The 12837-nt window shown below is 55.3% G+C and overlaps 1 protein-coding gene across 1 annotated transcript in view; it reads left to right on the top strand.

The window, feature by feature from the left end:
• The window catches only part of CHSY1 (chondroitin sulfate synthase 1), a 66648-nt gene that overhangs the window by 12932 nt on the left and 40879 nt on the right, over positions 1-12837 (top strand). The window lies entirely within an intron of this gene.

The raw sequence follows: 12837 nt of genomic DNA, 5'->3' as shown, positions 1-12837 counted from the left end.
GCAGTAATTGAAGATAATTGCTGCTCTGAAATCCACTGAAGTTAGGAGAGCCCTTAAAGTGCGCCTCGGATCTGCCAAGTACGTTGGCAGCGCTGGAACGTGCTGCTTCTGGAAGGGACTCTGCCCTGAGCAAAACTCAAGTTCAGGGTTGTATGAAATAATCCGAACGACGTTCAGAAATGCCTTCTGTCCCTTCCAGAAACCTACGATGTGAGCTGCAAGTGTGGGAGAGAGGGAGGATACAGGCGTGCCCCCTCTTTTAGGGTGGATGTTTGTAAATGGACCTTTCTTAAGCGCTCTGTTTCATCTTTGAAGCGCTTCAGAGGTGTCTGCTTGGCTTCAGAATGAGAAGTGGGTGGCTGTTTGTCCCGGGGGGGTGCACGAACAGAGCCTGAGCTCCGTGAGGGTGGTGAGCAGCGGTTCCTTGTCAGGGCACGCAGGTAGGAATAGAGGAGAGCCTTATCCGGGCAGGGGGGTGACGCCTGGGCAGACTGAAATACCTGCCCGATGTGACAGGTGGTCTGTGGCTGCTGGGGGGGGGTGGGCAGCGAGGTACGGCCGCGGGGCTCTAATTTTAGTGGCGGTGTTTGCTCAGGAGGAGGGCAGGGAGGTCACAGGAGGGAGCAGCCGGGGTTGGCGAAGCCAAGGTGTGGGCTGGGAGGATTCGGAACGGGAGGAGAGCCCTCAGATCTGCGCCCAAGTCCTGACCAAGCTCTTTCACTTCAGAAAATAATTACGTATTTGAGAAACAAATATTTCAGAGGGGAAGAACTGACTTGACACCGCTAGGTCGTTGCTGACTGACCTCTGAACTCAGGTTGGTAAAGGCTTTTTGTGTGGTGTGGGGATCAAGACCTGCTCTGTATCGAGCTCCGAGCATCATACCGAGGTCACTGGAGCCTGGACCTCGGTGACTTTCTGCCAGCCCTCGCTCTGAAAGGGGGAGGCCGCGTGATTCGGGCTCCCATGTGCCTTGCGAGCTGTAGGTGCTGCTCGGGACCGACCCGTTTTTTGTGAGCACAGAGGCAGCGAGCGTGTTTCTGGCGAGCTGGCGGGCTTGCCGCAGCGCCTGCGCTGGGGGCTGCGTGATGCTGTAGCGCAGACACCAAGGAGGCTTCCCCCGTGAAGCCAGAAAACAGAAATATTGCTTTTTTTCCCCCCCGTTATTGGCTTTTCGAAGTGCAGCAGTTCTGCTAGGAGTCAGGATCCGTCAGCCTGCCGAGTTAGGTGGCTGTCTGGCTTAGCTCTTAACCGTGAGGACGAGCCAGCAAAGGCTAATCCGTCGTGGCACGGCCGGATAAAGAACCCCGCCGTAATACCTCGCCATCCCGCTTGCTTAATTAAGGCGCGCGGAAGGCGCGTGGGGCTGTGAGTTCGTTCAGCTGAGCAGCCGTGGGGGCAGGAGGGAGGGGAATCGGAGCCCAGAAGCTTCCCGGAGGATTTTTCCCTTGTGGGCTGGCTGCAGAGGCTGCCCCGTTTCTGCAGGGCGGGCGCCTGCTTTGCGGCCCGCGAGGCACAGCGGGGGGAGAAAATCCTTCCTCTGCCCCTAAGGAGCTCGCCGGCGACTTTGCGCTGTAATCCCAGAGCCGCACGCCGCCTGCCGTGGGCGAATCCCACCTGCCTGGAGACCTTGAAAGGGCACGGGGAAATTCGGCCGCTGGTACCTGTGTGGGCAGCTGGCTCCCGTTACGCTTCGAGCTGGCCGCTTCCACCTTAGTTAGCGCTTATCTCTGTGTATAAAAGGCCAGGGCGGGGTGGAAGAACAAACCTCTCCGCGCTTCCCTCCGCGTAAACAAAATCTCGGCGAAATGCCCCAGGTGACAAGACAGGGGAAAAAAAAAAAAAGTTAAAAAAAAAATGGACTTTCTCACTTGCAGTGGACACGAAGCGGCTTCAGCTGGGGCTCTTGGCCCCCCTGGCTTGGCCCCCCTGGATACTTTGGGAGCGAGGTGTGTGTAAACCCGGGGGAGAATACCTGCTTTTCTCCCCTCGGGCTGCTCCAGCCCAGTTGGGTGAGCAGCTTAAAGCACCGCCAGCACGGAGGTGTCGGAGCCTGCGAGGCGGGGAGAGAAAAGCCAGGCTTGTGTGGCGATGGGAAAGGAAAACAAGGTGGGGAAGGGGCTCGATGTGAACTGCCTGAGGTCACCGAAGGGGTGGCAGAAACGCCTCCAGCGCCGGTGCTTCCAGTGCTGGCTGCACTGTGCTTGGTATTTGGGGGAATACTTAGGTTTTTTGATCAAAGCGATTAAATTATTGCAAAGAAATAAAAGGTGGAGCTTTGAAATGGATGGATACGGTGGGTGTTGATATAATATCTATTTTCACTTAGATAAAAAACAGTTTACCGTAAAGCATCATTTTCTTTTGCACCCAGAGTGAAGGAGCCCAGATCGTTACCCAGAGCTGCTCTAGGCACTGCTTGCAGCCAGCCGTGTAGCATCAGCCTGCTTCGAAGGCTCTTCTTAGTGCTTTGGGGGGAAAATAGCACCCAGTGGGCTGCGGCTGCTTCGATGCAGCGCTCTGTGAGCGCTTCCCCGTGCTTGGTGGGCTGGGGCAGCCCCTTCCTGAGCTGCCAGCTCACCGCAGTCTCACAGGTCTCACAGGTCTCAGGTCTGCTCACAGGTCTGCTGCTGGGGAGAGCTCTCAGAACCAGGGCAGCCCCCATCTCGGCCCAGGAACTGCTGATTCCTGTTCTCTTTCCGCATTTCCTCCTCCGAAAGCCACCGTCGGGTGCTGCCGAGGCAGGCGGCGAGGCTCAGCGTCGGCTCTGGGATGGTTGGCGCTTCGCGGGTGGCCCTGGAGAAGGTGCAGGAGGACAGCCCGCAGGTTTCGCGCGGGGCTCTGCCTGTGTCTGATGGCTCTGCGGGTGGCGCGCGCCATCCTCCTGCAGCCTGTGCCCTGTGCCGCCGGAGGATTAATTGCTCGGCATCTGCCTAACCTCATTTCCTGTAGAAACCTCCCTGCCGGAGACCTGCTGCTGTTGTTTTGCCTTCCAAACCCATCCGATTTGGAAAAAAAGAACTCGGTCCTACTTTGCTGGGCTGTTGCACCGTCCTTAATTGATGGCTGAAATGCTTAAAACGCGTTAGCACTAATTTCCTGTGTTAAAAGCTTATCTGGGCTGCTGGCGGTGCGAACGTTCATGGTTATCAGCTGGAGACCTCTTAAAATCTTGCCAGAAATCCTGCTTGCCCAAAGGGTGGGGATTATCTTCCAACAAAATGACCTTTACGTGGCATGGAGAAGTTGGGAACATAATTGGGAGGGCCGGGGGGACCGACTGGTGGTGATTTCTTAGATCCTGAAATTCCGGGTAGGAAGCACGTTTGGGGTCCCTGCAGAACCGAGAGTTCGGCGCTGGTTAGTTTCTAAACCCCACTCCTGAAGGTGGGTTTCCGCTGCTGCCCTCAGTGAAAGCAAGGCAGTCGTCAGCGATGATCTCAGCTGCATTTTGAGCAAGTTCAAAATATTGCTGCAGTAGGGAAGCAGAAGTTGTGGCAGCTTTTTGTCGGTGGGACGCTCGAGAATGGGTTCAGCCTCATGCCGGGGGCTTGCAGCTTGTGTGGCGATGACGGTGGCTTCAGAAAAAGTCAAAAGCTTGAGTGTAACTTAAATTGCTGCTGGTGGCCCCAAACGCTTCCTAAGACCTTTTGAACTGGAAATCTCCTTATCCACCTATACAACGCCCGTGCCGCGCTGCGTACCGTGACGAGGAGCCCTGTGGACGGAGGAAGGCCCCCGTGGCGAGCCCTTTTCCAGCCCAGCAGGTTCCCTGCGCCCAGGTGAGCTCTGCAGGCTGCGCGGCGCCCTTGGAGCCGAGATGCTGTGCATCTCGTGACGCCCTGGCGACGTTGCTGGGGCTGCGTTTTGTGTCCGCTCCGGCGTGCGGCTGAGAGCACGTCAGGGCAGGATGGAGCCCCGGGTGGTGCAGCTCCCGGACCTCGTACTTAAGAGGAATTAACTCAGAAAGATGGCTGGGAGAAGGCACGACGTGCTCTTGTGTAACCGCGGAGCACGGGTAGGGTCGTGCCCACTGCATCTAAACTCCATGCAAGGCTCTGGGGTTAATCCTCCCTACTGAATGGCTTTGGGGAGCTCCAGCTGGGAGCCGTGTTTTTGTTCTTGGAAGCTGCCCTCGGAAGCATCTGGCACTCTTCGGGGATTAAGCACAGGTTCTTAGACAGAGGTTAGGATTAGCAAGGAAGGAAGCAGGAGCCCACAGTTTGGGCTCAGGCAGCAGTTCGTTAGGAAGCAGGATGATGGTGGCAGAAGAGCTGCTTGCGGGTCCCGGAGTGCTCCTGTCCTCTTCTCCCTGCTGGCACGAGGAGGGAAGCACAGCGAGGAAACACCACGAAACCCCAGCCATGGACTGTGACCATGCTCGGCCCTTGTGGGTGGCTTGGAGAGGCACGGGGCTGGTGGTGGAAGCTCGCTGCCTGCTCCTCCCCACGGCTGCTGCCCCAGCTCGGTGCCACCGGTGAGAAAAGGGCGCTGAGACTCGCAGCGGAGCATTAAGGAAGGTTCCTCTGCTCATAAGCCTTCAATGGGCTTAATCACTTGGCAGTAACTTCTTTAAACCTTATTTGAGTTGAAGCTAAATGTTTTGGCTGGTTATGTCACCGCTGTATTAGCGAGGAACGCAGGAGAGTGTGCTAGTTTGTATTAACGGAGCTGCCTTAATCCTTCGTAGCCGTGCTTTTTAATGTGTTACTGTCTTACAGGGAGAGAAAACATTTGCCCATGAGACAGCAGAGCTCGCTCCTCAGCGTTTCTGCGTAAGGCAAACGTTCCTTGTCCTTAATAAGGACTGAGAAATTTCTCAGCAGTGGGTGTCCATAATTAATGGTCAGTGTGCATGAGTGCTGGATGGCCAACTGTCTGCGTCTGAGGTCTGGCCTTTTATAAATACTTTTTCCTACAATCCTCCTCCATTTATGGGTGGGTTGGAAGCCTGACCCCATTTTTAGTGGTTCCATACAGCCTTCAGCCCCGATGCTTCCCTAGCTATGGCCCTGTTGGCCTGGGGTGACTCCAGCACGCACGCCTCTCGCGTTCGCAGTCCAGGTCAGCAAAGGTTTTCTTGTGAGCACGCGTATCTTTGCTGTCCTGACAAGAGAGAAATTTGTTTAACCTTCTCACGGATGATTTGTTAAGAAACCTCACCCTTACCTTGCCTTACGTGTTTGTTTAACCTTATCACAGCTTACTGAGCTGACATGCTCGGTTTTATATCCTTCTCCTGTCGAAGACACTTCCTAACATCTTTGGCCAAGGGGAACTTCATTAAAGACAAAAAAAAAAAGCAAAAACCAACCAAGAGACAGTAGTGGGTTTAATCTTCACAAAGCAGCAGGGCTTTTTCCTCCCTGGGAATATTACGAAGCTGTGACTTTTCCAGGTTTTGAGCAGAGCGATTTTTTTGTGACTTTTCCAAGTAACCTTTCTCCCCCTTCTCTGGCTCCTTGGCATTGAAACCGTGCTGCAGGCGCTGCGAGAGCCTCCTGCAGCTGCGTGTCGCCTTGCCGCTGCGTCGTGACGGGCCCAGCTGCAAGCAGAGCCACCTCCGATCCCGTGGAATAACGTGAGCAGCCGAGTCCTGACGTCTGCTGCTGGTATCGTCACCGCCGCGTGCGCTTGTTCGGGGGAGAAAGCGTCCACGTGGCTCCTTATCTATTCCGGGCCAAAAATAACACCGCGGCTCCTGCGGCCTCAGAGAACGAGCCTGGACTCGGAGCGGGGAACTAGGGTGAAGGTGAAAAGGATAAGTGATGGGGTAAAAGGCAGGACGGGGGGCCGGGGGTGGGATTAGGATGGCAGGGCTCAGGACCGCGTGGACACCGCCGCGGGGACGAGTCCCTGCTGACCCGCAGCCCTGCCCGCCCGGTGCCACGCAGCACGGGTTTGGTGCGGGAGGAAGATGAGGGGTGAGGGCGGCGTCACCTCCGCGCCGTCGCGGCACGGCTCCCCACGGGGGACCCCCGCGGGGCTCTGCAGGTCGTGTCTGCGTCCCGCCATCTGCCCTCGCGGCTCCCGGGGCGGAGGAAGCGTGCAACGCGCGGCCCCGCTCGCTCGGCTAGGTGGTCGGGGACAGAAAATGCCTTGTTCCCCGTCAGCCGGCACAAAGGCTCCTTTATAGGCGCTTGGCCGTCCGTCTGCCGAGGTGCCTCAGCCTGCTAGCAGCGGTTACCGCTGGAGGTATGCAGGCGCTGGGGCCGCGACGGACAGGGGGATGTTGTTCGCGCGCTGCCTCCCCTTCCTTCTGAGGGCAGGGAGCCGCGCGGCGGCCCGGTGCTCGTGGTGATGGAGGGGTGCCTCGGAGGCTTTCCCTTGCGAAAGCAGGACTGGAATCCTCCCGTCACACACGTGGGGACAGACCTGGCCTGAAACACGGCCTGCACCAGTGTGGAGGGACCCCTGTCCCCCGCAGGGCACGTCCCAGCTGGAGGGGATCCCCGGCTTCGTAACGTTTTTGATTTTCTTTGCAGCCTCTGGACTGCTTTCCCCCTGTCTTTCCCCTCCCCAGCTTCTTGCCCCGTCTGCCCGAAGTCATTTTTCTCCTGTCCGTGTCCTCGTGCTGATTTCACGCGGAGGCTTGGCTGCAGCCAGCCCTGCCCAGAAACGCACACTCATCCTTTGAGACCTAGGGGAGGGAGCGAAGGGAGAGAGGCGGCCGTCAGCCGGCGGAGCCCTGCTAAGTGCTCGCTCTCTGAAGTTCGCCTCCTTTGGCTTTTAGGCATCTTCACAGTTTGCCATCTCCTGCCTCCTGTGTTTGGTTTTCTTTGCCCTTTTTTTTTTTTGTTGTTGTTTTTAACCCCCCAAAGCTAGCTGACAGTCCTCCAGTTCCGTTCCCAAATAGCATTCTCATGCTGTCACCGCTGGCTCTGGGACTCGAGGGAGAGCTTGGGTGGAAAAACAGCTTCTCATCGAATTACCAAGAGACGGATCTCATGGGGTGAAGGAAGAGCACAGGAGGGACGTGCCCTGTTTCCCATTAAGCTCTTTCCCTTGAACATTTTCTTGTGCTCCAGTAGCGTGGATAAATATTGAAAACTGGGAGCTGAATGTGTCAAAAGGTGCCACGGGGCAGGTCCGGGGTACGAGCCACCGCCGGGTCTGTGTCCCTCGGGAGCAGCAGCTCTGCCCTGGGGACGTGTGCCCCCACTTGCTCTGTCCTCATGGGACTGTGCTGCTCTCGCTGAAGGTCGCTTGGGCTTTGAAGGACGCGTTTAAGCTTTCTGCGGCCTCTCTCACGAGCGGGTGAGAAATTACTTTTCGACTTAATTTCAGACTGGCTGTCGTTCTCAAGCGAGCCTGGAGAAGCGCGGTTTTGACCTTGCTGGCGGGGAAAGCTTGGAGGAACCAGATTTCCCAGGACGCCGAGGGAGGATTCTTAGGTCTAGAATCCTGTGCTTCGGCGTCAAAGTGCCTGCAAACCTTCCCGTGCCCCCTCGGTGGAAGGAGAGCTCTCCTGCACGGCGCAGGGTTATCCCCAGGGCACCGCAGGAGGAACCGTCAGGGCAAGGTGGGGAGTCCAGGAGGTCCTGGCCCGGTGTCCTGCAGCCAAACCACACCTCCGCTCCCCTCCTGCACCAGTCGCTTCAATTAAAATTCCACCGTCAGGGCCGAAGCGAGGGCAGGCAGGAGCAGGCTTGTTTTCGGGAGGGAGGGCTGAATTTTCTGCCGGAATGGGCCTTTTCTCAGGGTGAGCTCAGGAAATGCTCCCCCCCCCGCCTCCTCCACCGGTTCGGTGCAGAAAAGCCACAGGTCGAAATTGCAAAAAATAATCAGCATTGTCTGCTTCGGATCCCAGAGGGCATCAAAGAGCGAACGAATTGAGGAGCCCTGCAGGGACAAAGCTGCGGTTCTCCGGCAGCCTCTCTGAACCAGAGCCCAGGACACTCGTTGAAGGCAATTTGTTAATGAAGATGGGGGGAGCCAAGCAGGAGAAGAGATCCCCCCCAGCACCGGGAGCAGCGTGCAGGGATGGGGAGCAACCTCCTGGAGGTGAAAGGTGGTGAAAGCAAGAGAGCCAGAGCGAAACCCAGGGGGGGTCGTAGCGCGGTGGAGTCTGAGAAATTCCAAATATTCTAAACAGAGGTCCCATGAGCAGAGATACGAGGGAACCAAATTCCTTTGGCGTTTGCAATATCGGGCTGGCTGAAGTAGCCGCTCTTGTGCAATGCTCTGCTCGATGGTTACTGAGCAAACGCTGCTCCTTCTGCAGCTCACAGCGAACCAATTTGTTTCCAGCCACCCGTGTAAAGCAGGTAGCTGTGGCACGGGTGCTGATGTGCAAAGGGTCAGCGCAGCGACACGCGTTGAGGTTGGAAGTGCTGGAGGGCGGAGGAGAAGCAGGCTTGCAGTTCCTGAGCAAACTGTCTCGTTGAGGAGTGTGAAGACGAGGCAGACCTTCACGGCCCCCTGGTTGCCGGCGGTTTCTCCGGTGAGAATGCAGGAGCTGGGCAGGTGGTGGGGGGGAAGGCAGGGGAGGACAGAGATGAGCTTTCAGAAGGGAAATCGGTCTCAAAAAAAAAATAATTAAGTAAACAGCAAAATGTTACAAGGTGTGAGTTCAGGAACAACCTGCCGTTTGCCCTGGCTCGCGCTGTGACACGGCTCTAATCCTCAGAGCCGGATATCGTATCTGATGGGCCGCGACGATCTCCTTCTTTCTAGACGTAGAACTCCCCTGTGCCTGTCTCCCCCAGGCGAGGAGGAATACCTGCCAGGAAAGCAATGCTCTCTGATTCTCAGCTGCTTTGGCACGCCAGCAGAACCGTCCTGCACTAAAGCGGTGCCGCAGGGACGTGTTCTGGCGTGGCAGCCGAGCTCAATCGAAGGGCGAGCGCTCGGGCACCTGCCTGGTGGCCAGCACAGACGAAGCGCCGAGCAGCCTGCGTCATAGCTGGTATCATTTCGTGCCTCGTTACCGTGCTAAACAGTCAGCTCTTCGTTCGGAACCGAGGTCTGAAAGTCACTTCTGAGAGCGTGTTTTCTTCCTGGCCAAGCAGAGGGTGTGCGGCGAAGAACAGTGGCTTGGGTTTTGTTTTTCTTCGGTAGCCAACATAACGTCACTGGTTGTCTTTGTGCCTGCGTCTCTTTGTGTGGCGGGGCGGAACAGCCGCGTCCAGCTCGGGGTCGGTGCCAGTTTCATCAATATGATGATTATACGCGGAAGAAAGGAGCTGCAGTGGTTCTCGTGGTGTTTCAGTGGTCAATAATAGGGAAATATGGCCACATCTTGATATTCTGGTTCGGCTCCCCTGGTTGCTGTGCATTGTGCTGGAAAGTCCCCCTTTCCTTGTAACCCTGCGTGCTCGTGCACTCTGTGGTTGGCTAAAGTAAATGTTCCCGTCCTCGTGTGTGCTGGGCTATAGCAGAACAGCTGTAAAATACTCCAGACCCCGTTCCTGAGCGTTGCTGCATGGATAATGCTGTCATGTTTTTCTTTTATTTTTAAATCCTAAGAGTCGCTGCAGTCCTTTCTATGCCAGCCTTTGGGAACCAGACCACAGCTATAACTTTGAAACTTGGAAATACCCGGGCAGCCTCAGTCCTGCGTCCCACACCAGACAATAATGAGCGCTGAAAGCTAAACTGAGCCCATTGATATGGTGATGATCAGTACTTTTCTCTTTCTGATTAACATTCAACCTGTGTCTTCTATAACGTTTCGAACAAGCCATGGGATTGTCCATTCTTCTTCGATCCAGTTGCCCGGTGGATTCGAGCCCATCCTGCCAGGGAAGTTGCTGGCGCCGTGTCCCGTTAGGGCGGTATCCCTGTTGGCCTGGGATGCAGTTTTGGGTGATAACTGTGACCCAGTTGGGGTTGTTTTCACTTCCCCACGAGTGAACCTGTGACAGACGGACAGCGGAGCGAGGTCCTTCTGTGTTCGACCCGCTGCAATCCCGTGCGGGTTGCTGCGTCCCTGCACATCTTGCAGGAAATGCCGGGGGCCGTGAGCTGCAGCCCTCGCTTGGGAAAGCTCCGGGGCCAGGAGATTTTGGGAGAGGCGCGGTAAATGGCCGGACGCCACACGGTTCTTTGGGGAGCGATAAGCGAGCGAGAACAGACGCAGATATTTTTAATGGGGTTTTAATGTAAATCTAATGCAGTTTAGGCAAGCAGCCTGGTAAAGGGAGAGCTTCTTGCCGGTGCTTTAGGGGAGCTTTTATTCCTGGGCAGCCTCTTGGTAAAGCCGGATGCTCCGGGTCCCCCTGAGCTCTCACCAGCGGGTCCCTGGGGTGGTGGGTAAGCTGTCTCGTGGCCCTCGGCCGTAGGAAGGTGTCTGTAAGTCACCAGCCCTTGGCAGTTGTCCTCTGGGGAGTGGGAACTCGGCCGTGCCGGGCTGGCAGCCCTCCCAGGTGTGTAAGGCACAGCGAGGGAGGAACGGGGAAGGAGGAGGATCCATGCCATGAGGGCAAACGCTTGGCTGGAGGTCAGAGCTGGGAGGTGTTCGGGTGCTAGGACAGCCTGGGGAACTCAGATGTCTCGGGAATTGGGAGGTTTGTAAGAGCTGAAGGTGAAGCAAAATGGAAGGGCCCACGGAGGGCACCGGGGCACGGCCGCCCGTGGGTGTTGAGTTCCAAACCAGAGCTGCTGGCAGCGTGCGGGGCTTCGTTGGGCGGGCGAATCCCTGCCTGCCCAACCCAGAGCCCGCTGGGCAGAACGGGAGCCTGGAGAGGTGACGGGTCGCTCCGGCTCGTTTCTCTGTCCTCTGTTTGTGGGGACGTGCTAGAACGATGGAGGATTTGCACGTGTGTGTGTGTGTGCTGTGTCTGTATGCCCCTGAAGGAGAAGGCACCATGGAGGTGCTCTCCCAGCACGGAACTGAGGAGACCAGAGGCAAAATAGCAGATGGGGGGGCTAACCCAAGCTTTATTCCTCTCTGCAGCAAAATAACCTCGGTTGATGCAGGTCTGTTGTAACTCTCACCCCCTCAGCAAGCTGCTGGAGGAACCTGCTGGCAGTGTCTCCAGGTAACAGTGGCAAGCAGGCGATGCTGACAGGATTTCACTTACCACACGTGAAACACGTGAAATGCCCGCGGGATGGCTGCAGGCAGGCGGCCGGAGGAGAGGCCGGCGGGCAGCTCTGCTCTGGGGGCAGCACCTCGGCTTCCCGGCACCCTCCATCGCCACAGCTCGGGATGAGGGCTTTTTTCTCGTCCTTTCTTTCTCTGTTTTTTTTTTTTTAACCGATTTCTAGGAAACGCAAGATGAAGTGGGCTTTCTTTGGACCCTCCCCAGCAGGCACTTTGTCACGCCGGCGAGGCGGTGCTGGGTGACGCGGCACAGAGGCAGACTTGTTGCTCGCTGCAACCGCTGCTGCCTTCGCAGCCGGAGAGAGCCGGGCTGCGAGCTCGCCTGAAGCACTCCAGGGCTAAATCTGCTGCTAAAGCCCTTTCAGGGGAAATCCTTGTGGCAGAAGGATTTCAGGTTTATTAATTGGTCTAATTTCTCTACCTAGCGAAAGAGGTCTTAAATCATTCCGATAGTGAGGAGTCAGGTCCAGGTAAATTTATATTTAATGAGATAACATTATAATGAAAGAGAACGTTTTAGCTGTACAGAAATGTCTTAGTAAATGCCTTTCGCAGTCCTAAAATGGAGTAAAGATTTTTTTTTTTTTCTCTTGCATTTTTTTTTCTTCCCCCTCTGGGCAAAACCTTGCTGAACACGTCTGGACAGTGAAATGTTCTTTTGTAGGGATGAACTCACGATCTCCGAGGTTACGTTTGCTCTGAAAGGTGTTTGCACACAATAAAGCACTTTTATACGTGACATTTACTGCACTACAGCAGCTAGCTTTAAAAATAGCATTTTGGGAAGGCTTCGTTTCACATGAAGTGTACGTACCCTGAGCTTCCTCTTTAAAATGTCAGTGCCACTTGACAAAGCCCCTTAACACCTTCCTCGCCGCTGCTGCCTGTCCCTTCCCAGGAGTGCTGTGTGGGGTGTCTGGGGGTGCTGTGTGGGGTGCCCAGGGGTGCTTTGTGGGGTGTCCGTGAGCTCAGTATCAATTCTTGCTGGTCGGAGCTTGGGAACTGCCCGTGGTCCCTCTGGTACAGGCGTGTGTTGTTGTACACTCCTCAGGTTGTGCGTAATCCCCCCTTGCTGCAGGGGGGTCTCCGGTTTGTAGCTCGCTGCAGAAGTTGAGGAGAACTTCACCCAAATAGAAGCCAACACACGGCTTTTCTCAGCACCCCTCTCCCAGCGGATGCCTATGCATATTGCCATTATTTTCAGTTCCTCATAGCTGTTCGAGAGCATCACCATTAGTACTTTACCTGCACAGAGTAAGTACAGCACAGCAGCACTCTGTGTAGCGAGAGGCTGTGTGTCTTTCCTGGCTCCTCTCGGCGCATTTAGTGGCTTTTTTCCCTCTCTCTTTCTTTCTTTCCTCTTACAGATAGGTTTTGGCCACTGCTTTTCAAATTGTTCAAATTTCCATCTTCAGTAGCTGAGGCTAGCCACTGAAGCTGTCTTGCTTTTAATGCTATTCAGGATGTGTCTTTTTTTTTTTAAATTTTTTTTTCTTTCTTTCTTCAGTCAAGTCTACAAAGAATACTCTGTTTTATGTGCTTTATATGTATGATTTCTTCTTAAAGGACAACTCATTTCCTCTACTTTAGAGGTATTTTCTTAAATCTGTCACTTCCTGTCTCTTTCTTGGCTGTCTGATTTGCCAGTTTTTTACATTTTTTTATAACCGTTCCACTCATTAACTTCTCAAATCCGCTGGGAATTGCATTTTGCCCAGGCGAGGTGAAACTCCCTTTTTATTCTCTGGCAAGAAATATTTGACGATTAATTTAATTGCTAAATTGGCTTC

This window comes from Anser brachyrhynchus (genome assembly GCF_964034855.1).
Source record: "Anser brachyrhynchus genome assembly, chromosome: 11".
Taxonomy (NCBI): Eukaryota; Metazoa; Chordata; class Aves; order Anseriformes; family Anatidae; genus Anser; species Anser brachyrhynchus.
This window is presented reverse-complemented; position numbering and strand designations above follow the sequence as displayed.